This window comes from Anas platyrhynchos, chromosome 4 (assembly GCF_047663525.1).
Source record: "Anas platyrhynchos isolate ZD024472 breed Pekin duck chromosome 4, IASCAAS_PekinDuck_T2T, whole genome shotgun sequence".
NCBI lineage: Eukaryota > Metazoa > Chordata > Aves > Anseriformes > Anatidae > Anas > Anas platyrhynchos.
The window spans coordinates 30,482,387-30,508,784 of NC_092590.1; the positions used below are offsets into that span (position 1 = coordinate 30,482,387).

General features: G+C 34.1%; 2 long non-coding RNA genes across 2 annotated transcripts in view; one reads left to right on the top strand and one right to left on the bottom strand.

The window, feature by feature from the left end:
- Positions 1 to 23,604, bottom strand: part of LOC101794455 (uncharacterized) — an 85,629-nt gene extending 62,025 nt beyond the window's left edge. Inside the window, exons 1-2 of the long non-coding RNA XR_002406417.4 lie at positions 23,459 to 23,604; positions 17,650 to 17,677 (exon numbers count right to left, since the gene is read on the bottom strand). This is a non-coding gene — a long non-coding RNA (uncharacterized lncRNA). The remainder of the gene's footprint in view (positions 1 to 17,649; positions 17,678 to 23,458) is intronic.
- Positions 99 to 5,657, top strand: LOC119716931 (uncharacterized). The gene is made up of 3 exons (XR_005265749.2): positions 99 to 191; positions 2,893 to 3,043; positions 4,774 to 5,657. It is a non-coding gene; the product is annotated as an uncharacterized lncRNA (long non-coding RNA).
- Positions 23,605 to 26,398: the final 2,794 nt, after the last annotated feature.

A 26,398-nucleotide genomic window follows, 5' to 3' on the forward strand; every position in this document is an offset into this window, starting at 1 on the left:
CACCATCATTTATCTGAGCCCCTAGCATTCTACAGCTGTGATCTATTGCATGTGCTAAATTGGCATGTGAGTGAGGCTACAATATGGAAGTTGCTCTGCTTTTCAATGATTTGCTTTTAACTGCCCTTGATTTCTAACTCCTTCCATTTCTGATCACTTCTGTCTCTTGAGTGTGAGAATCAAGGATTCTGGTAAGGTTTTTCTAAAGATTTTTCTAGCGCTGCTTCTGTTAGTTGTTTTCATTTCTGGTTGGTTTGCTTGAGCTACTGAGATTATAACCCACAATGTGCAGTCTAACTGCCAATGTCTCCTCCTGATGGACAAAGTTGATGAGCTTTCAAGGTTTTAAAATTCTTACCATAGTCGAACATCCAATTCTCAGGTACATTCATTCTTGTCCTTGATCTTTACTTATTCTTTGCTCCATGTTGTCACCTTGCTTCAGTGAAGCCTGCTTATAGAGATGTGTCACAAATTACAACACTGTTGAGAGGGGAATCTGATTAAGTACCTCACCATTTCCCCATCTGCTCTTTTTGTTCTGAGCTGACTGATTTGTCTCCTTACATTAAAAGTTTGAATGCTTCTTTGACTCCCTCTTTCAATCATATCTGTTCCTTATCAAGTGTTTTATCCCACTACTATTGATAACAGGAATTGCACTGCAGCAGGTGTGGGAACTTGTTAAAATAGACATTTTACAATGGTCCTGAAAAAATATCCTTCAGTATATTACCACCTGTAGTAAATATGACTGCTACAAGAATTGTGACTCACATAAACTTAATTCAGTGCATTCTTTCCTACCCTGAGAATATTAAACACCATCATGCTGTTAATCAACCGTTCAAAAAATTATTTTAATAACTCTAAAACTGTCTCTGTGCTGGGAACTGTATCTCAGCTGTCATATGCAATCATAAAATGCACTAAGGTAGGACATCAAATGTGGGATTATTCCCTGAAGTATTTTGTTGGGTGTTTCTTGCAAGTCTAACAATTACCAGGAAACTTTGGGTAACCATGGGTCTGCATAAAACACTGAGGCACAGATAGCCAGCAAAACACTCAAGCTTAAATTCTTCCCCATGTTGAAATCATTTCCACAACCACATACTTTCCTTGGTGATCTTACATCTAAATCTAAATTAGGCATAGCCCCAGACTGAGAATACTACAGAGGTTCGGTTCTGCTAGTTCTAGAAAGTTGCATCACATCAAAATCCAATGAGAAATGAATACATTTTACACTGATATAGACCATATGACAAGTATTATGTCTTTATAAATTAATTTCAATTTTAACTGTGCTGTTTTTTTTCTCTAATAGCTTGTGATACATTTCTAAAAGTTGTACTAGATAAGCATAGAGGAGAGAATTTGCCAAGGCAAGCAAGAAAAAGAGAGTGTGTTTAAGAACTAACTTAAAGCTCCAGAGTGATATAGTTAGACTTCATACTCTGAAAGTCTGAACATTTCAGAAATCAATGTACAGTCAGTCAAGCAAGCCACAAATAAAATGAGCAAGCTGGACTTAGAGACTAGACACAGGGATACAAACAACGGAATGAAGACATAACTCTGCTGCCAAATGTAGTCTTCTTCCTGAATTCCTCAGTTCAGAACAAATTCTTACTTACTGACTATAATAAATACATTTCTGGTGCTAAAAGATTTCCCAGAGATCTTGGGGATAATAATATATTTTAATGTAAAATAATTTATATTTTCTGTGAGTCAAAAATTGTAGAGAATTCTAAAGCAATCTTGGTTCAGGATTACCAAGGAGTACCAGCTAAAAACTATTAAGGTTGAGCAAAAAGAAAAGAGATCTCGAAATAAGAAGACGTGAACACGGATTGAGAGAAAGCAGACACACGGGCCCAATTTATATGTACACACATATGCAAAAAACATTTGCAATACAAAAAAGAGGCAGGAGAAAAAAAAATCATAGAATCATTCAGGTTGGAAAAGACCTGCAAGATCATCTAGTCCAACCTTTCACCTAGTACTAAAGTCCACCACTAAACCATGCTACTAAGTTTCAAATCTACACATTTCTTGAAGACCCACAGGGATAGTGACTCAATCACTTCCTTGGACAGCCTATTCCAATGACATACAACATTTTCAGTAAAGAAATTTCTCCTAATATCCAACCTAAACTTCCCCTGGTGCAACTTGAGGCCATTTGTCCTTGTCTTGTCACTTGGTGAAATGTGTATCAGTATAAATGCACCTATATAATGCATAAATAAGTAACAAAAATAATTGTATTTAAAAACACAAGAATTAATATATTTAACAAACAATTTTTTAAATTTCAGCAGCTGAGGAACTAAACGGCAGACCAGTTCAAATCAGATTTACCACTTCAATAAAAAAAAAATAAAAAAGAAAGAAAGAAAAAAAATGATCTGGTTGCAAGACAATCTTCATGCTTATATTTTACCTTATGATTCACAGTTGTAAAGTTCACACCCTTGAAAACAAAGGATTGTCGAGCTGGAATCATACAAGTTACCTTTTTGGAAGTGGGCAACATGTGATACTTCAGAGAAATAAGAGAGTGGATATGTACTTCTCTGAAAGAAAAGAGGAAACTCTAAAAAGAAAATTTCTCCCTAGAAATGAATCAGACTGGACTTATACAAGTTAGTTGGTTCAGAGTTTAAAGACCAGATACACTAGACTTAATTTTTATTTTATTTCAACAGCCTTTTTTCCTGTAACCACAAAAATATTTGACAAACTTAAATTAATGAAGTTTCTGCAATTTAGACAATTCTTAAGTAATTTCATGCAAACATGTAAAGGAGAAAGCAATATTTCTAGTAGTAACCATTGCAGAAATATGGTAGATATTTAATGTGCACTCATCGTCTACAGGCAGAAGGATAAAGTAATAAAATGGCTTCTGGTAAAGCCTTTTGCCTGCCTGAAAAAAGCCTCAAGGAAGAGAAACAGGTTCCTGAAATGACCCTCAGAAGCTCTTCCAAATGCATTACCATCCATTTTCAGATCTACTAGCGGAAAGTTGGTGAGTGGACTTTATTTTCCTGTCTGAACTACCAGCTGATTCACATCTATCCTGATTAAGACTAAGTCAAGGCTGGTCAAGCCTTGGAGTGTTCACTGCCTGTGGCAGGCACACAGTACCATGACCTTTTCCTTTAGGACAACAAAGTGCCTCCAGCACATGAGGCACCTCTATCTCATTTACTTAACATGTAATCTGTGATCATAACAGCATGCCTTTAATAGACTTTATAAGGCTTTAGGATTGCTAACATAGCATAGTCCTTGCAAGTGTTGACCAAAGCAGCCTTAATTTTCTGCTCAAGTATTATAACTCCATAATGTCAAACTCAATTGAAACATACTATATGTCAACATAGTATGATGCTACTCACAGTGGAGTGAGCTCTGGGGCAAAGAATATCCAAAACCACAAGAATTTGTGAAATAACTTCTGCATAGACTACACGGGTCAGAAATCCAGACAGCATAAGCGTTATTTATACTGTAAGCAGGGGTGAGAGTATATGCATTTAGCCCATGCCCAGATTTCCTGAGGTTAATGACCTATTTAGTTCACCCTAGAAGGCACATGAGCATTAATCCACATGGATGATAAGCAACCATAGCATCCACCAAGAGATACACCAGTATTAATTCACCTGTAGTGAGATTATTTCTTGACATTGACCTCCTAAGAACTGGCATGGGTTTTCAAGCCAAGACAGGCAAGCATTAGGAAAATGCATCAAAGGGTTTATATCTAGTTACTATGATGCTTCCACTTCCTTATAAGAGGTGGAAAGACAACAGGTTCACTGAACATTATCTGCCTCAGAGTAGAAAAAAAATATAAAATAGTTCAGCAATTGCTTTGAAATGTAGGCTGGAAAGAATGAGGGCTTTAAAAAGGCTGTTAATTCTAAAATATCTGAATACCTTAACTTGAATCTGAGTGCTTTCAAGCCTGTATGTCTGCATCATAAACTTTTGAAAATGGCTCTTAACAGCAATAATCCCAGAGAGAGTTGCTATTGCTGCAGTTCCTTCCTATTTTAGAGGAATGTTCTCTACTCTCATACTTGCCTCAGGCCATTAAATAATAAATAATTATCAGAAAATTCTTTGGTAACTGGGTTCATTATTAAAGCAAGATATGTTTTTTGTTTTGTTTTGTTTTGTTGTTGTGTTTTTTTTTTTAAATGTTCATTTTTTTTCAGATATGACTTTACATAAACAAAAGTTGATTTCTTTCCAATGCAGATTTTGTGTTTGCAACTCAACTAACGTGCAACAAAGGCGAAATAAGCTAAAATATAATGGGTGATATTAAAGTAAGGTTTGCAGACTGAGGAAAGCCAGTCTTGGAAAGAAAATGCCACCTTTGGAACCAGATTTCTAAATAAATCAGGGATTACAGTCTGGATGAAGTATACAGTGTGTAGCTTGCAAATGGAGGCCCACAGTTTCTAGGTTTTAGGTTCAACCTAAAAGAGTCTCTTTCCTATTTGTCCCTTCAGCTGCTGCTTTATTCGCCTTGCCTCAAATGCTCTCACTGTGCATTCTACAGATGTGATTGACAGGATTCAGTTACCCACAGATAAATAACTGGGGTCATTTGAGGTGCTGCTAGGCACCTGGAAAGGTGCAGGAGTTCACTACTCCACTAGTGAACTGTAAATCTGTAGCCTGCTGCTACAGATTTCTTGGCTGTCCTGAGCATCCAAAATGTTACTAAATGTCTCTGTTCAGGTCACTGAATCCAGCCCAGGATGTCTAATCCTCCATTCCCCACTGAGGTAAGGGGCCCCAAGAGCAAATCAGACAGCTACGTAACTAGCTGACTACCAGGCTGAACCATACTGACACCAGGTAATGAAGAACAAGAAGACTGCTTTGAGATGACTGATTTGGCTGTTCCCAGTACTACAGAAGATCTCAGGAGTACTCCTGAAACAACTGTTTGACCATTTCAAGCACAGTAGGACTATGTGCATGTTTCTAATTTTCTTTTAACCACTTCTAATCATTTGTACTTAATCATAAAAAATATGATAGATCAGGCAAAACACAATCTAACAGCAGAGTGCATGGGCCCTTTGATTTAAAGAAAAGACTCTTGCAGATAATAGTTTCAAGTGCAATTTTGCAAATTTGGTGAGCTCCTGAAGTTTAAGATACAAATAATGCACTGACAGAAAATGGACGCTTGTAACAGGTAAAGAAGGTGTGCTGGCCATGAGGAAGACAGGAATATTTTATTTTAAAGGCTACAAATGTATAAAAGAAAGATGAAATATAAGGTTTTTCATGTCTCATACTGCCTCAGCTTTCTGATCTCTTGAGTTCTGTATGAGTCTTACTGTTTACTTGTTGCAAACATTGTGCTCAGAGATATTAAGTGCGTGAGGATCACAGATTTGTTTCTGTGCAATGCAAAGCAAAATACTCATGATTTTTAATTCTATTACTGCATTAGGATTGTTCAGTAAGATAAAAAAAATCTTGAATTCCTTCTCATTAAGTTAGTTGTGTAAAACACACAGGATTAAGTGGTAAATATAATAAAATTAGTAAAATAAGCTGGAATGTATCTATCATTTACAATAAATAGCTGCATATAACTGCATTAAATTATCCACAGCAGAATTAGAAGAGCTGAACACCTACTGATGTATTCTACTACATGGTCTCCATGTCTATGTGTACCTATAAAGCTACAATATGGAAAGGACAAATGAAGACACTAGTGTCTTTTCAGCTTATATCCAAAAATATCGTTGATCTATTTCTAATAAATAGCCTGGTAAAAGTATTCCTGAAAATATCATTGCTAAGGAATATTACCCCTGTGTAAAAACTATCCAGAAATAGCTTATTAGACAAATTATCATATTCATCTGAGTTTGCCCAGGAATACTCACCCATGTAAGAAATTGTTCTAACATTTTCTATAGTTTATGAATGAGCTCTCTATACAGAATTGCATTACACAATTAAACCTATTACTGTAAAATCCAGGAAATTGCATTCATGGTAAATTGCATAATTCATGAAGCCAGGCAAAGTGTGGGGTTGGTAAATATGCAAAACTTTTCAATCAACTCAAGTAGAATGAGAGAGGAAAAACACGTTATTGTTGGAGCTTTAAATAGAAAATAAATGTTGAGTGGAGAAATGCATTTTGTTTTACATTCTCATTTAATGCTACAGAGGAAAAAGTGATGAGCACTATAAAAATAAGCAAGAGTTACCTTTATATTTCTCTTTTCCTGTTGTGGTGTAGGTAGAAAGACTCAAAGATTTCAGCTGCTTATTAAATCTAGTGTTGATTAGCTTGACTTACAAAGCTCCTAACTGAAAGTTGATAGCTCTGTAAACTTATTTACATTTTTATTACTTTTGATAGGAGCAAGAGGTGAAATAGGAAGAGATAACTATCTCTGTCGTGCAAATATCTTTGAAAGTATGGAATTGAATATTAAATGGAACATATAAATCTGAGTCTTTAAATTGTTTTTGTACTTGTTTTTGTGTTCTTTCCAACTTCAAGCGCTTTATTCAAAAGACCATTAATACATTGCTAAAATAAATGTTCATTAAAAATGATTTATTATAGCAATCTATTTTTGATCTTTCCATCTTGGCCATCTAAGTGCTATGGTATATACTTATGGCTATTACTATAATGCTTACCCTATTACCATGCTTTAAATTTTTATTATATAAGATGCTCCCTTTTTTAATATTCTAGAGGGGAAACTATCACTTAGAGCAGGATTTTGAGTACAAGCAAAAGTAAAAATTTCAGACTAAGCAAATGCTTTGCCTTTATTCACATTTTGTTCACACTTATGCTGTCAGGACAATGTTAGCAGCCAGCCAAAACAAAGCACGACCATGAGTATTGTAAGGGTTTGGCCTCATGTTTGTGGCAGAGCTCAGCCAACAAACTACTAGTATGTATGTTTGAAAATAAAAGAACACCTGCAGGACAGCTAGGTAAAAGCTGGGGAGAAAGCTATTGCTCATCCATTCATTTATAATCACCTCCAGTTCATGTTCTGGGCTTGGCTGTTTTGATATACCTCGATCTAATCATATTAAATATGAACACACCCTAAGGCTTAACTTAAGACTACTGTGCTAACCTCTTTGAAACAGAAAGATTCTTGTTTCAGATGAAGTTGGTGATATTATGGGAATAACCTAAGAACCAAGCAAGCTTCCCTTCGAGTTAGATATCTACATCAACACTTTATTTCTGTAAAAGCTTCTGATGCCTATTTCCTGGATATATCAGAATACATACTGAGGTGTTTAAACACGGAATAAAGAATTTACCATGAAACTGGATCCTGTAATCTCTGCAGAAATTTGTGATCTAGGAAAGAAAGGACATGAAATCTAAATGCTGGGAAGTTGCTAGTAGATTGAAACTTTCTCTTGGATGCATTGAGTAACTGTGTTATTTCAAACATTGTTTTATACATGTAAATACCGTCACTAATAAGCATAGCCATGTTTTGCAGCAGACTGTTTTCAGTCAATGCAATACACATAAAAACATCTTACATGAAGTCACTGATAGAGTATTTTTTTTTTCCAGCTGAGAAGAATTTGCCTTCTCTAACAACAAACTTATTGCTAACTACTTTATAGAGCTGCAGCAAGACTAAAATTTACATAGAAAAATATTGACAACTATGAATTAATAAGCCAAAGTTAACAGTCCCTCACAATGATTGCACACACAATTTGAAATGTTCACAAATTAGGAAACGAGTCAAATATATTCTTTTTTTCAGACCCATACAGTTATTTGCCCTGTCCTTGAACTTCAAACTGCAATTCAATCTCCACAGAACACAGAACTCCAGATTGTAGTAATCCACTGCTAAGTCACACAATAAATGTGAATTGCAAGTCATGTTATCTGGGATGGAGTTGCCACATGAAGAACACAGTAGCATTTATTACTGTTAATGGTTCCAAGAATGTATTCTGCAGATGGTGCAATATTCTTGCACAGATGTAAAGATTTCAGTATCAAAAAAATAATCAAAGACTTTCTTACCTGTTTCCTAGTCCAAAAATATAAAATTCTGATTGATATCAGTATAGCATAGCAAACAAAGCTTCTCTTCTGAGAAGCTTTCAGATTTTTAATTGCTTTTCTTTCCTTAGTATCTCTCTCTCAAGAACTGAAATCTGAGCACCTGATAAATATAGTTGAAGAATACCTAGTATAATAAAATATAAAAGCAAAATATTTAAAATAGTAGAACAAGAAAGACTTTTGCTAGACTGTTTTCAGTAACGTTACAACATCCACTAAAAAAAAATGACTCACAAGGAATTTGGGAATTTTGAAATACTGGTACTAAAGAAGCAAATGTGAATATTCCAAAAAAGTATCCATACAAGATGAATTATCGAAAGAGACTACAGATTGGTTCAATGTGATACAAAAGCTGGGTTTTTCCTTCCTTCTGCTCAGTGTGAACCAAAAAGTCTGTCACACAGTGTCCTTGTCTGAAGGGGAAAACAAAACACCACTACTCCCCTCCCAAACAAACAAACAGATAAATAAATAAAATCAGCCAACCAAAAACCTTCCTGAAAAAGACACCTGACAAGGAAAGCTCGGAAGGACAGTTTTCAGGTTCTTGAGATATACCTACCTGGATAAGTGGTAAGGTCTGAAATGATTTTTCTGGTTAATCTCTGACCAATGAAGAGCTTGCTATGCCGTTTTCCTAATAGATGTTGCGACAGCTGCTCTTCATATAAAGATCTACTCAGTGTGAGATACAGTAAAAGTTTGCTGTTTTCTTATGTATACTTATTAAATGAAATGACCACCTGTTCAGTGTCACTGAAGACAAAATGAAAACTGTCCTGATGTAAAAGTTTTCCAATCTAAACTTGTTCATGCAGTCCCAATACATAATTATGCTGTAAATAATGGAACACCCTGCCAGGGACCTGCAACTGTTCAATGAGCCTTAGGTTTTCTACAGAAAATGTAATTAATTATAGGCAACCCAATCAGAAGTTGAGAGTTGACACTGGCCTTTCTATACAAATCTATTCTTCCACAGAGAAAGGATTAACAGAGCCCTGGGCTTCACACTCATTTATAGCAACACAGAATAGAATAACACAAGATATAAAAAAAAAAGGGTATTGGAATCATTTAAGGAAGAGATGAGATGTTGATAGATGAGGGAGGAAATAGCAGTAGCTAAGATGAAGATAAAAAAATCTGGCAGAGTTGCAGCCAGTAAAGCGAAGAACAGCTTTTTAATAACTGTACATAGACAAATTGGAATTACAGGACTCTAAACAGAAGGATAAATGAGGTCACTAACTATATAGTCTAAAATGTTGTCTTTATGATTTATAAATGCTTTTGATGTTCCATTGTGCTATCAGGTTTAATAATTCTTTCAAAACAATTTTACCTTTAGCATTCTCTCTAGTGTGGTATAAAAGCAGAACATCTGTATTCCAAAGCATAAGAGTGTTGCATTGTAAACATCCTTACCCCTCTCACATAAAAATGGAAATATAAATAGTCTGAATACTGTCTACCAACAGATGAAGCTAATGTACTTGAAAGAGAACAGTTTGGAAACAGAACTGTGTCACTTACCAGGACATAAAATGATAATCTTTCAAATGAAATACAAATTTATTATTATTATTTTATTACAAATGAAGCAAAAAATAAAGTTCACAGTGTTAATTGCTACAATTCTGGAAACAGTTAGCAAGCTAACTGAAAGTTCGACATATAAATGACAAGTCCAGCAACTTCTCTTTAACAAGACATAATGAGTTTACATCTGGAAATTCCTCTGGGAATAGAAAATTCATCCTGTTTCTAAGTGTAATAATTTATGTCTGATGAATCTACAATTAATTCCTTCAAAAGTTAACTTTTCAGACTCAATACTATGCTCTGCTTTGTGTCTTTCTATTGAACAGCTAGCTCACAAATTTTAAATCTGTATGTGTTTCCTTGTAGTGAAAGTTGATCATTCTTTATGGAAACTCTCATCCATTTAGTAAGCTGGAATTAAAATCATAACCATATTTTTCATTTTAAACCTGAGACAACTCAGGACTCATCAGAACTTAACCTTTTTATCACTAAAAGAAGGGACGGAACAAATGTTTCTGAAACAAAGACTGTGGACAATATCCGCATACAGAAATAAATCTAAACAACATTCAAATATTTTAAATGAAGGTGTTATATGCAAAAACATGTGCAATTTATAACTGAGACACCCTGCTTACACACATATTTAACATAGTTGAAATCTCTCAGGAATTCTTGGTGACAATGTTGCTGGTAAGACTGTTGTTATTGTTTTTTGGTGTTTGTTGTAGTTGTTGCTGTTTTTGTGGTGTTTTTTTTTTTTTTTTTTTTTGGGGGGGGGGCAACACCACTACCATATTAATATTTTATATTTCAGTAGCATTTTTATGTGCTTATCAGCAGACAGAATTTTATTATTCATGAAAGGAAAGTCCTTGCAATGACAAAAAAATGCAATTACAAACCCATTAAGGATTCTTGGTAGAATCCTTGTGATTTGGGAAATCACTCCCCCACTCCCTGACACACACACATACACACACACTCATACACCAATTATATTTCTAAGAAGCATAAAGAATATACCAAGATGTCCTCAATATACCAAGACGACTCAAAGTAACGAGCCACCATAGAGGTAGATGTTAAAATACTTATGACATTCTGATGCAAGCTCTTAGGTAAAACATGCAAGTGAGATGTTGTCAAGAGCAAAGCATCTTGTGACAGAGGATGATGAAACTAAAAAGTCATCGTCCAAGAGCAAGCCTCCATATTGGAAGTTGCTGCTGTAAGTTATAATTATGGGAACTATGAAAATCAGAACTCAGGTTAAATTTGTTTTGCCACAATTTCCATGGAAATAGAAAAATATAAAAGTGTTTATTTCCAGCTAGTATTTAATTTCAGGTAAGACTTGTATAATATGGAACCATCATGATTTTTTTCTTTGCAAGGTGAAAATTATGTCTCTCACAAACTTTTCATTGTATTGTACCATCAAAAATTCTGTTTTCCAAACCATATTCTTTATGGTTTGGAAAAATAAAATAATCATTTTAAAAAAAAATGGCTTATTACTCCACTAGTGGACATCACTATATTTAGACCTATGCCAATGACATTGCTGTTTCTATAGTAACTAATGTACTTCAGATGGGAAGTAGCAAATGAAAACTGGAAAAGATGAAGCTGAAAAATAGCTAGAGTAAATCAACTTTCTGCAGTTATAGTATATTTCTGCAAAATGCTCATTATGCCTCTGGTTCAGGATAAAGCTCAAACTCTCACTCGTTCCATTATCTTGGGAGAAAATTTATTCTAGAGTGGAAAGCTGCCACAACAGTTTCTGAACCATGTAGTAATAGTGTTACAGAAACTTGTAGGAGTAGGAGACCAGCCTTTAAAGACTCTGATATTTTACCCAGAGATTTAAGAAGATATGGACAGGATAATTGAAGGTGATTAAGACATTTTAAAATAGGATTTAAAATAAATAAAGAAAGAAAATAAAATCCCAGAGAAAGAGAATGAGCTGGGAAAAGGAAAAAAGAAATTGGCTTAATTTACAGATGAGAAAAGACTTTTAGAATCTTATATTTGGAACAGATTCATCTATGCATACTTTTTAATCCAGAAAATTCTTATTACATTTCATACATGTTAAATGAAGGCTAGAAGAGTAGAGAGAAAATACAGATGTTACAGAGAAGATATATAGAACACATTCCCTCTTAAATATTTTTCCATAAGTCAATTTCCCTTAGCTAAAATAAACGTTGTGTTGCCAGTATAACAACTGGAGTAATAGCAATTGTTCTTATTCCCACTCTCCAAGAAGCTCAGACAGCTGAGTGCAACAGATTTGCACATTCATTATTGCTTTTTAGTGATATCCATTCAAAAGGAAAACCTGTGTTCACTGAGTTGACTAAAGAATGACTAATTTCACAAGTATCTGCTTTCATTTATGTGATTAAATACATACACATGGATATCCATGCAGTTTCATTTTTTACTGATATACTAGGTATATACAATGACAGTCCTCCTTCCATGTATTTGCTTTTATGGCAGCTCTTTCAAGAGTGATGAGAAATAATGTAACAGATAACCTCTCTGCAAATTTTACAGCACATTAACCACATCTTGAGGTAGCTAACTATGTCCAGAAAGATGCATGTTAGAAGCCTGTCTTGCCTGGTGATTGGTCTTCACTGCAATAAAATGGTGTTAAATGTAAGTAATTGTGACCAATTTATTTTTTTAAATGACCAAGTTATTTTAGCTGTCTAAAATCCAAGAGGTAATCAAACAGTGTGCATTGAAGATAATTACCTAAAGCAGAAGAAGAAACCTTCTAGGAAGTAAGTATCAAGTGAAATATAAAATAACCAATAGATAAGTTCATTTCCACGTCCAGTGAATTTTACAAGAACATTCTGGAGAAGTATGAAGTGCATATTTTCCTGGGCATTAAATTATCATGTTTTGTGTCCAAGTCCATAAAATCAGGATTTAGCCTCAGTCACAGATATTTTTGAGAAGCCTCATTCACTGTTTCATCTAACTGTCAAGAGTACCACAGTTAGGCAAAAACTAAGCCTTAACTAGGTTTCCTCTCAAAGTTCAACTGCTTTCTTAATATTTTCTCTGTTTATATAACTATCTCTCAAAAAAAAAAAAAAAAAAAAAAAAGTTGGCTTTCAGGAAAAAGAATGTACTATGGAAATTAACTTGCCACATATATAGGGAGAACTACAGTACAGAGGGAATTACAGTTTCCAAAGTTCTTTCTGAGTGTATAATTAAACAGGTCCTTGACGATAAAATTTAATATATTTGATGTGAATAATGGAAAGAGTAGAGTAAAACTGGAAATGGATAATACTTTGAATACATATTTTTTTTCAGTTTGTGCTCTAAAATATTTTCAAGGCTCAAAGAAAAATCAAACATTTTAGAAAAATCAACATTTTACTGAATAAACAGCATTCAAATCAGAAAGTTTATTCTCCATTAAGAACATAACATACACAAGTTGATACATAAACTTTTCCTTTGTTTAACACTACTTTGTGTTCTGTAGTATAAGACTCTTAAAAGCTCTAAAATATAAACTACCTGGTTATGGAAAAATATTTACTGCAACATGGTTCCAGCAACTAAAGGTTAATGCAAATATAGCTATTATTTTACACAGTCTATGTGACTGCAAAGTGGTCATTAGAAACAGGTTTCTTAAGACAGCTGCCAGCTTTTCTGTTATTTCTGTCAGGTTTGACTACTAAATGGTTATGTACTATATAATTTACTCACCATTCCTGATAACTTAAACTTCCTTATCTTAAATTATTGATTTGTTTCTTCTTTGAGTTACATGTACCACTCCCAACCTGTTTACCCTTTCCTGCAGCACAAATATGCATTTAGCAAGTTGCTCCCTGCACATCCCCCCAGCATTCTGGATAATACCAAGCAATAAATAAAATTTATTGTTTGAGTTACATTATTGAAGTTACATTATTGGAATAATATCTAGCACATCCTGGTCTTAAAATGATTAATTCAAGAGACTAGTGTTATCTACAGGATTGCAGTAGTGACATGATCCTGTTTTTGCAGAATCAGGTAGAATCTTTTTACTCAAATTTATCAGCTGCAGTAGAAGCTGAAGGAAGAATCCACTGGGCTCCTGAAAGATTTCCAAGGTTATAGCCAATTCTAACTCAACTACAAATACTTGTGTTAATGCTTTCTAACAGTATAGTAAATATATATTGCACACTGGAACAGGCTCCCCAGAGAAGTGGTCACTGCACCGAGCCTGTCTGAATTTAAGAAGAGATTGGACTGTGCACTTAGTCACATGGTCTGAACTTTTGGGTAGACCTGTGCGGTGTCAAGAGTTGGACTTGATGACCCTTAAGGGTCCCTTCCAACTCAGGATATTCTATGATTCTATGATTCTATAGCATCCCTGCTTTTCCAGTCTTTTCACCAAGCTTTCTAAAATGCAGGATGAATGAAGCCTCTTGACTGCTTGGTGTTTTTTTTCTAATTAAAAAGAAAAAGAAATGAAATAATTTGTTAAGAATTCACGTCCAGCTTCACTAGTCAGATATGTTAGAATCAGATACTAAATACATCTCTGGACATACATCTCTAAATTCTGTGCAACAGAATTTAGGATTTAATTGAAATTAAGATGTACTCATAGTTAAGAGTGTTATATCTGGATTTATTGGATTATGTAATGTACTTCTGAAAGAGCTTTCACCTCCATTGTTACTTGAATCGTTTGTTTTAGCACTACACAGAACTCAGAATTTTCTGCATTCAGCACAGCTACTGCCTACATAGTGTACATTGCTGAGCTATTCATCTGAAAAAGGGTATTTAAATACGTTCAGCTTTTTTCCCCTATTTTATTTAAACTATAATTATATGATCCAATAGCTTTTATAGTTTGTCTGTTTTACAGTAAGATGAAATGGCCTGGTACAAAAACTGAAGGAAAAAAAAAAAAATCATTTATTTTCTACATTAAGCACTGCATTTTCATTGTTCACATAGTTAACTAAACAAGTGTCAGAATTTAATGCCTTCATGATATTTCAATCTGAATAATTATAAGAAACTGAATAGGTGTTGGTTTTTTTTAACCTTCCCATTTGCAAGGCAAAGAACAGAAAAATGTGCAAGGCAAAGTTTCAAGTAACAGGAACATAGACAAAAACAAATACTGATGTTGATGCAAAATTGCAGGTTTACCACCTCTAAACATCAAGTACAGGCTGAAGCATACTGGTTGTTAATGGTGGTTACCATGCTACTTTGTAAAGGCTTTAGATGGCAATCTATGCTAAGCATTAGTTATGCTGTACTATAAATTATCGTTATTAATGTGTTTAACATTCTAGTAAAATGTGATGGACCTTCACTCATTCATTTTATTATGTCAGCTTATTTCATAACTGGAACACAGGATTGTAATTACACACAAATGTACCTGGACCAATTTCTAAGGGAATTTGCTAAGCATCTGAGGCCTAGTCATATATATTCAACAATAACTGTGTAGACAGCCTTAGAACTCAAAAATTCCATCAGAAAAGTAAAGAAACCTGGGAAGAGAAGATTTTTAAATAATATGAATATTAAATACTCAGATGTGCCTCCACAGGAAAACCAGGGAGAGAGGGAAAAATAAAAAATTAAAAAAAAAAAAAAAAAAGAGCATATTTGGAGCAGTGTGAGGAATCTAATAAAGTAAGGTATATTCCCTTAGAAAGGATACTTGTAAGTTGTGTAATGTGAAGGTTTGTGAAGGTTTACTAGTATAATATAACATTCATAAGCATATTTTCAATGGTATTCTTATCTTGTAACCAACACCAATTGTGTGTTTCCATTTGATAAATATTTCACCTTTTCTGTCAAAATGATGACAGGTACAGCTGTGATTTGAAAGGGGACAGATATTTCTGAAACAGGCCCTGTAGTTATCTTCCCATGAGCAGAACTGGTACAAAGAGGCAGAGGATGGCATCATCCTAAAGAGTACTTTGGGTGGCCTACTTTCTGCAACAAGCTCTTGGCACAGACAAACAGAAGAGAATAATTGTACCACCACATCAACTGGGCAGGCAGCATCACTATGATATATATACAAAAATAGATCTAAGCCATATTATGATGAATTTCATGGGTAGGAACTCCTAAACTAATTTTCGTTAACCCACTGTTTTCTACTTTACAACTTAACTGGAGGGTGAGAAAAGAAGTAGCCCAGCAAAAACATAGGAAAGGAGCTTTCTCTTTCTTCTTTCTGAGCTTCATCTGTTTTTTGTTTTGGTTTGGTTTGGTTTTGTTTTACTGTTTTTTGTTTCTGGTGTTGTTGGTGGTGTTGCTTTGTTTTGTTGTCATTTTTTGAGGGTGAGAGAGGAGGAGAAGGTACAGTGAAAAAATTTGTTGATTTCCTGATGTGGAATGAGAAACTTTTCAGGTCCAATTTTCCCAGGGGACAACATCTAGTGTAGAGAAGTTCCTAACTGCAGATACAATAACCAGAAGGTAAGGAGACTGGTACATATGTCATTCTGCTTTTTCAATGCTGACAGACAGTCGTTTGGAAATATCAGTTATCATTAACTTCAGAGCAAATATAAAGTATATATTTTCTCCCTCAGCAGCTGCACTACTGAGTTCACTTTAGTGCAACAGCAAAATCCAATTTTCATGGCATTTGAAGAAGTGTTCTGAAATGCCCAAAGTGTGAAAAAATCAAGATTAGTGCAGAATACATCCATTTTGGCATGCTAGTCTCTTTTGACTGCTACCCAGCAGCAACTGATAACAAACAAAACTGCTACAGCTACTGGTTCCTGCTCACATATCCTAAAGGACAGTCCTCTTTACAATGCATATGGACAGCAGAATCCTCCATTTGCAATGACTGAAATTGGACAATTTCATACTGAGCACTTTGTTGCTCAATTGAACCTAGCTGTATATTTAAGCAGGAGAGAATGAGTCCTACATTTTCTACATAACAATGGTAACAAGGAAGAAAATGACAATATTTTACTATCTGCTCATCCTTAGAGTAAAGCTACAAATGCTTTCTGTTACATATTCTTTTTTGTTCCAGTCACTGTATTCCACTGACCTTTACAGCCTCTGCCAGAGTCTGTATAGGCATCATAGGCCAGTGATCATTGTTGTCTTGATATCAAAAGGAAATACAAACCCTCTGATGAAGTGAATGTCCATGTTTAATTTGATGATGACTGTGGATTCTGGTTGCTGCTTTAAGAAGAACCGTAAGGATTAACTGGCAGCACCAATGAACCTTGAACCTCGTTCACGGTTCAGACAGGCAAAAATGACACATGATTCAAGAATACGCTAATGTAAACCTGGTCTGATATATGTACTAATAAACCTGAAAATATTTTCTGAGAATAATTTTATGTTTTTTTCTTACATTTGTGCTCTTGTGCCACTCATTCCTTGCAAACCAGTGCTGATGTGACCAATCCATTCATCCCAGAGATGAAGGGAGAACTGTCCTTCTAGCCATATAATAATAGACAAGTTTCCTTCTCCTAAACATTAAGGAAAATCTTTTAGAGGGACAATCACCCTCAAATGTACCTTATACCTTTCCCTCTATTTTTCACAAGCCTACAGCAATAAACTCATTCTCCATATAACCACTGCCTAAGGACTTTTAGTCCAGAGACAGCTGCCAAACTACAAGGATGGCAGAAATGAACATCAAGCACTGTTGAAGAGGGAACACATTTCATTACTTGCCCAAGAGCCCAGCTTGATTCACACTGTTGTACTAAATCCAAATACAATCATTATGCTGGGTCATCATAAAAGTGTTCCAAAAATAAAATGAACAACTTTAAACCACATGATTTTGCCTCTACCACAACTATAAAATCAGATTTGCACTTCAAAGCCCAGGATTCAAATCAGTCAGGAAAAAAGAATGCATTACTCACCATTTCCAAACTGTTTCAGATTGTTGTCCTAGAAGAATAACACATTTCAATTAAATTTAATCTTATAGCTAGCAAATAGTTATTAAAAGTCCCTTTACTTTTTTATTATTATTATTTATTTTCCATTAAATAGTTGTATTCTAAATGGAGTATAAATTGGAGGGAGCAGGGTTAGAAAACATGCAGCAAACCTAGAGAACTTGCCAGTTTGAAATTATAAGGTCTCAAAATAAGCATGTAGGAGACTCTTCAGTTGAATCATGCTCTGTACACTCTTAACGAAGAATGGAAGAATGTCCTAGGACCTAAATCACTATAGTACAAAATAGACAAATGATAAACTGAAGCACTGGTGATTGCAAAGCTGAGATTAGCTCTACTGAGATATGATATAATGTTCAATTTATCACTGAAAAGGCTTTCAGGAGACCAACAATGGTAGAGTATACTTTATATATTCTATCTCATCATAAGGGAATATCTTAAAATACTCTGCTGTGCAAAAAAATGAATTAGATTAACATAAATCAGTGATGGATGTAGCAAAAGGCAACCATTCATAGTTAATATCATACAGCCCAAGACATTACAATCAGTTTCACAAGACGGAGTGTACTGACAATAATTCAGAGATTATCTCCTTCCGGTATAGTACCGTTCTCATGGACAATAACCAGAAACAGAAGGAACTGAAGTTTAAGATTAGGACCAGAGATCAATGTTCCTAAGAGTACAGAGCATTTTGTATAAGAGCTTTCTGAAACATTTTGAAGTTTTGAATGGATACAGCTTGGGTTTCTAAATGAATTACTAAAGTATATGAAATATGAGCTCTGTGAAAAGTGTTTTACTTGCATTGCTTAGTGAATTACAGCACTCAGCACTATGACTGGCTAATATGTTTATGTAATATTTCCCTTCACTACACAGAATGTCAGGTGTTTTCATACATGTTATTTATATGCATGGCAAAGATAAACTATATATATGTATGTGTATATATAAACATAAAAGCGTGCTACAATAGAAGTTATGAAAGACAGCTATGTACTGAGCTAAAGAAATGGTGTATAATTATATTGATACCTGCTATCACCTTATACACTTTATTTTTTCTTAGAATGGTGATGCCGGAGAGATTCCTTTTCCTGAAGACCAATGCCCATTAGATTCCAGGAATATTCTTTACAATATACCCAGTTCAATCAGAGGCTTCCAAGGACAAATGTGACCTCCTCTGAAACTTTTGGAAAAGAGTATGTTTGTGCTTAACCCTAAAAGTTAGTTTATTCTCAAGACAGTCTGCAAAGCACACATAGCCCCAGTCTCAAAACTTAAAGATGTTCAGGCTAAATAAGAACCTGCAGGACAAGGATCTGTAGTCTTCAGAGAAAAATATGTTTTAATTTTTCAACAAAAAGCACAGAAAGGAAGACTTCTAATGGCAGGTTTATAATTTGTAAACAAAATAATGAATTTGAATTTAAATGATGTATCCCTGCTTCAATCTAACTGTTTATGGAAATGTTATTTTCCACTTATTGCAAAAATATATATCTTATTTTAATTCTAGTTACATATTGAGAATCCAGTTTTTCATGGTGTGAAGTGAAACTCCATTAGAAGTAATTAATATAGATTGCAATTTAAAGCTGGATGAAAGTATCAACAAAACAAAAGCTGGAAATGTGTTCCAGAAATAATAAACACACATAATTTTCATTTGTATGTATCACAGAATATAAGTCCTCTAAATATTACCATTCTTCACAATATTGAGGTACCAGTGACTAGAATGTCATCAACTTCTACTGCTACCAGACTGTAGAAGAGCTGCTCATAGTTTCTGTTTTCCTAAATACCTGGCAGGTTACCAGGAAGAACTAAAAACTTCTCATTCCACACCTGATCTTGGGAGATAAAAGCCACAGGTTTCCTCACACAAATTTGTAAGTATACTAAAATGCAGAGAGAGGAAGGAAATCTGAAACATACATAACTACTGACTTTTTGAATTATTAAATGAGGATAATGTTCTAATAAACCTGTTGACACCTCTTTCTCAGGAAAGGATTTTGAAAGATAAATGTAATGACAGATTAACTGGTTATGCTTGAAATATTTAGTAATCATAGCACAGCGTATTCAACTATACAGAAGACTCTTCAGTCACTGTTCAGTAATGTTTTTTTGAAAAGAAAAAGAAGAAAAGAAAAAAGAAAAAAAAAGAAAAAAAAAAGAAAAAAGAAAAAAAAGAAACTTCTTTCTGATGTTTATACATTGTGTTTATAATTCCAGAGAGGTTAATGAAGTCATTTAGAATATAATTTGATCATATCACTGTCAAGGACTTTTTTTTTCGTCTTTTAATTCATAAATATTTCTGAATATAAATAGCTAATCACAATTCATTTTGAAATAAGAGAAACAATGAATATTATTGATTGTAACTTGTCTATATCTAAAAATAGCCACAACCTTATTTTTTTTTTGGAATAGGAACATCTTATTTTAATTATAATTTGATGTACCTTGAAAGTAATCTTCCAAGTGTGTCTGCATAATTCTAGGTCAGGATAGGCTCTTGGAGCACAAATACAAAAGCAATTTTTCTCTTGAAAGAACTGCACAAACAATTAATTACATATCAGAATATTTCCATTATTTAGATGTTGTATGTTTTCTTATCTCTGTGCTAAGGATGGGTTATTTCAAGCACAGATGAATAACTCACTGAATTTGACATAGCAAATTGCAAGTAGTGGCAGAATCACAACCGATGGATTTTTGCTCCTAGCACTTATTTGACCTCATTGTTAATCTCAAATGCATTTACCTGTAAAAAGGTCATTTGAGGAAAAGAACATAAGAAAGACTTATAATAGATTTCCAAAGGTACTGGATTTCCTGTACAGAAAAATACTCATTAAAGCACAGCTATATACTCCTGTTCCATTCAGTAACAGATCCCTTAGCCTAATTATTCTCACGGTATAAGAGCTACAGTATAAAATGTGCAGCTACAATATAAGACATGTATGTTACAAATAATAAAAGAACTATTTGGATATCACCAAACCAGACAAATCCCATGGTAAATATTTCATTCTGAGATTTAAATTTTTACTTTCTATAGGAAAATATAATGTCCGTTCCAATTATTGTCATTCCTCTCTAGCTGAACAACCAGCTATCTCTGTTGGAGCTGGCATCCTACACTTGCATGTTTACAGATTTTCCCCATCAAAATCATTCAGGTTAGTCTTCACAATTTAAACAGGTGCTTTATTTTAACCCAGATTATTTTCCATGAAGTGGTTAAGAAAATGCTCATAAAGACTCCACTACATATCAGTATGCTGAGACATAGTGATTAAGCAGGTGGGCAGAAAGAAGCTGGATGCCATCTATTACCTAAAATAAGTGGATTTGCCATAGGACAGTTGTTAGGTACTAGCCTACCAACCTCTACTATCATGAGAGTGCTCTATCTCAGTGAGAATTCTTGTTGTCTCATACCCATTTATTGGGTTTATAAAATGTTGATAAAATGTTTAAAAATCTGGAACCAGTTCTAGAAGATTTAATTATGTAATCAAAGGAAGTAAAATAAAATTTAAAAATAATAATAATAACAAAAAACCCTTACATTGCTTCATTTGTTTCTTAGCTTCAGTAATTCTTTAAATGTATCTAACTGTAGGTGGAAAATTAAACACAAATCAGAATGCAGTTTCCCCCAAAGCCACAAAAACATTGTTAAACAAATTGTTAAAACAACATATCTGATGATGCAGTAACACTGAATGCTTCAACCTTAGTTAATTACAATAACTTAATTAAATCAAAGTATCGTTAATTGTTAGCATGCTGCTATTGCACAAGGAGGAAGGAGGCAGCAAGATTCTGCTGACAAGACAGCATATAAGAAACATTTCCAATTCCTCTATGAACTGTAGAAACCTTTATCTATGGGCCTTACAGAAAAGCTTCTGTTCTTTCTGTAAGTGGGTATATTCTTCTATCAACATTACCAGGATAGAAATATTTGCTACAAAGCTGATTTTTATAGGAAACTTGCACTGTTTCACCAATTATGAATAGTAAAGTTTTCTCACATACTAGACAAGTTGTCATGTGGTGACACACGTTCTGAACCTGTACTACAACACCATGTTCATTTTCTCAGTCATGGGAGCTTATAAAAATTCTGTGGCCTCTTCTGGTGTTTGTTGTTGTTGTTTTGTTTGTTTGTTTGTTTTTTATTGTAGTTTTGTTTTGTTTTTTTTTTCTTGTCCTTCAGTGTACCAACTTTATTAAAATGTACTATGACCCTCAGGCAGTTAACCCTCATTCCCATCAAACTCAGGGCTTGTTCCCATCCAGATACTGTCTCACTCTCCCAATAAATTCAGCCAGAGTCATTTTTAATAATCATCACAGTGATTCTGCAGTCAACTTAAACAGGCAAAGATGGGACACTTCTCCAGATGTGCTTTTGAGGACAATATTTCTTGGCCTTTTTTCGTCCAAAATCTACTTGCCTTTCACAAAAAAATCCACAGCCCGCCCTATCATTAGTGTAAACTGACAGCATTGTCATAATGATTTCCAATACTTTAGTCCAATGTTGTTTAGGCTAAATTTCAAATAATCATTTATACTGTTACTTCTGCTAGTGTGGGAATAGATGTATATTTGTAATATATATATATATATATATATATATATATATTTTTTTTTTTCCATACACCTTCTAATATTTGATGTCTTTCCTTCTCTCACTTGGCAACACTAGCCTGCACACACTTTTGACATGCCAGCAAAAAACGTGTCACATTACCAGGAATTGTAGCTCACCTGGATTGGACCTGAAAAGTAAGAGAAATGTGCATTTCAGTATGCACATTTGGGATCTGGCTGGTGTTATGAATTGAATTCTCATTAGCTTTCATAGTGTGCTGGGTTTGCCCTTCAAGCACTTCTGCTGTATTTTCCTTTGAAAGGTACCTAATTTGTGCTGTCCACCACCTCTCCCAGATGTATAAGCAAAGCAAGGGTAGTGGAGCCGATCAGGAGGTTAGCTTTAAAAATATAACCTTAATCTAAACACAACTGCTAAAGTAAATATAGTTAAGTGTTTCTTCATCATCATTATAAAGGTCACTAATCTAGTAAAAAGGTCATTAATCTAGTCAAAAATCTACATCAAACCTAAAACCGTGTTGCTATCATGAGAAGAATATGAGGAAAACCATAAATAATATCAACTAACACAACAATAACAATAAATCCAAATAAAAACTTTTAAAAAATCCAATAAATTATCTGTAACATCCATAGAAAATACCATTTTTTCATTGTATCTCTCACTTGAATATACCTTATGATAAATCAAACTGTTATGCAGACAGCAACAATTTCAACAGGAAATATCTATATTTCAGTTAGAAAAATTGCTGTAAAATGTTTTTGCTAGACATAGGACTGATTAAAAAAGAAAATGAACCATTTTCTAGATGTCAAAAAAGGACTCATGGGTCTGTATATCTTAATCCTATTCCTGGATTTTCTAGGACACTAAACTGTGTAAGCTTTTATAGTCTCCCTTCGTATTATGATTAATACATTCATAAAATATAGACTACACTATTCTTTCAATTGCTTAATATTCTAGGTTAATTGAAAAACACCTATATTCTTGAAAGAAAACTATATGAACCAAACCTTAATTTCTTTTTTTTCACCCAGACAGACCTGTAAGATCTTAGCCATAGTTAAACAAAATTGAAGAAGATAGTATTTTTACCTTAGTGATCAAGCGTTACTGGCTTTGTCTGCAGGCAACTCACAGAATTAATTTGTGAAAGAAAAACAATAGTTAAGGATTATGTCATGATCAGAGAGTAGCACCAGGCAATGTAATATTCCAGGAAGCCTGGAAGTAAGTGAAGTGGAAACAACATTTCCTCTCCTGTTGCTGCAGTAATCAGGAAACTTCACTATAGTGTTTGGCAAGAGGTATTTTCTGTTTCGTTTCTTACAGGGAGGATGGGCAGATCTCTCATAAACAATATCTGGTTTAAATACACCCTCCTCAGTAACCAAGTAACTACTGGAGAAAATATTTCTTGTAAGCAAACTGGATACCAGATTTCCAATAAGAAAAGCTGCCAGGACTGCTTTCCTCACCACCTATGTATATTACTAATTGAATAACTGAAATAGAACAGTGTCTCAATAAGCAAGCTAATATATGTGGAATAAATCAATATGCCTGAGAAAACAGCTTTGACTTAAAAGCATTTTTAACATAATTCTTTACTTATACATAATACTTCAAAAGTAAACTATATAGATTCATTTTCCCACTTATACACTATGGATTTTTCCTTCATAGGGACTATACTTTCATTTTTGGCAAAGTCCTTCTGAATTTTTGGCATCACCAAAAGAGGCCTATAAATGGAAAAAATCCTTCTCAAATACTGTGAAGTATATGTGAGTGATCTCTGTACTTGTCTAATGAGAAATCCTTTTTATTATACAATAAGGCAGTGATACAAGGCAAAAACCTTGAGGAAGAAGTTCACTCAAATCCATACTTCAGTTAGCATCAATATTAAATAGGGCTTAATGTGCAGCTGTTTCTTTCAGCTTTAATTTAATTTTATTTTTTTAGAACAGACACTCCACAGTTGTAACCCCAAAATGCCATCCTTAATTATTCTCTGTTCATATATTTTCCATTGTGGATACCCAATTTCAGCTCAGCACCTTCGCATTTTCAGAGTAGCCATGGCATCTCCCAAGCCCCCCTCCTTTTTCTCTGTCTGTTTGCTCCTGTCTCAGAATTCAGGACAGCTTTGGAATGAGCTGACATGTGAAAGAGTAATTATCTTTCAGACACAGTCTGAATAAGGAATTAAGACATCAGTTGTGGACTGGAAATCCAGCACTAGCCTAACCATCAATTTGTGCCCAAGCACTTGACCTAGCTGTAGTGCATGAAGATTAGACATGATATCCATTAGTGTGTTAGTCGTGCTGATTGACAGCCAAGTCTTGTGAGCATGAATTGGTGCTTGGGTACTCAGAGAGAGAACAATTACTTTCACATTCTTATTAATTGATTTAATGTTAGTTAAAATGTTAGTTTGAAAAAAAAATAGAAAATAGAAAAGACAGGAAGAAAAAGGGCAAAAAAGAGGTGAAAAAGTCTGTATAATTTCTTTTATGTGTCACTCAAAGTGACAAACACAAAGTTTATATACACGTATATGTATATACGCTTTTTCTAATTACTCTATTCTTTCCTGAATGACTATGTTTAAACTTTCTTCAAAGAATTAAACCTTTTATTTTATTGCTTTTAAGTCTTTTTGGCTTGTATTTGCTGTTGAAAATTTTCTTGCTTGAGACATTAGCCCTAAGACATCTTATAACAAGATACTAGGTGATGCCACGGATAGCAGGAGGAGTACTTAAGGCTCTGAAAACTGAAGTTGATTAATGATTGATGGGAACGATCCTTAACTATTCTAACAGAAGAAAGGTGCAAATAGCTCTGCTAAAAAAGTGTTTTGTTTCAACAGCCTCTAACCTTATACAAAAACACATAATTATACATAATCATTATATTGTCTGAGCTGTGTTATTAGGATGGTGCATTCAGACTGCTTGTGATAAACACCAATGAAGAATTACAGTCGTAGATAAAAACCAGTCTTATTCAGGAGTTTCTTCTCTTCAACAAAAGTAACCACAGCAAGACCTTTTCATGCTAAGTACACAGTGCTATAAGGATTCCTAAATATCGAACATCAAAAAACAAAAAGAATTATCAGATGAAAAAAGAAGAAAAACCTTAGCCCTATACTCCAAATAAAGTATATTTAATAGATAGATGTCAGTAGGGTGAAGATTTTATCCCAGACAATTTACCATGAAGCAGATGGAAAAAAAAAAAATGTCATAGTAGCCTCACAGCAGGGACCTCCTTGATAGTAATAGCAATACAAATTGCTTGAAACTCTAAATATAAACTGTTCAGCCAATAAATATTTAATTACATCATTTAAGTAGCTAGTCAAATTTGTCTGATATTCAATATAGGTAAATAATATGTGGAAAAAAGCAACTAAATAGAAGTACAGGTATCATACACGTTAAAGTGAGCCCCAAAAGACACCTGAATTTCATCCTTTTAGTCTGACAGCAGAGGAACACACTCACAAATATCTTTGAGTTTTCACTATCTATCAGCCCATGTATCATCATGTCAAATTGCTGGAAACTTTGTCTTTATGCATCAGACTACTTGTGGTAATATTTTGTTTTGTTTTATTTTGCTTTCCTCCTTTTTTTTTTCTTTTTTTTTTTTTTTTTTGTTCTTTTTGATACATTTGTGGACTTGCCTTACTATCCAATTGTTGGCTTCCTAATATATAAAGCTGCAGAATTTGTGGTTTGCTTGTTCTTCTGCTTCTATTAGCATCATGTAAAACTGACTGGATATTAAAAGTGTTTTATTTGGGATTGTTTCCTTTGTTCTAACTTTTGAAATAAGACTAATAATGCTGATGCAGCATTATACTGCTTCACTACCAAATGCATATATTTGCCTTTTTGTTGGTATTTTATTAGTTCCATATAAAAAGGAAAAGGTTTCATGCTATCTATTCAACTGTCATGCAGATAAGGGGAAGCATTAACACATGCCTACTACACTCAACTACTACATATAGTT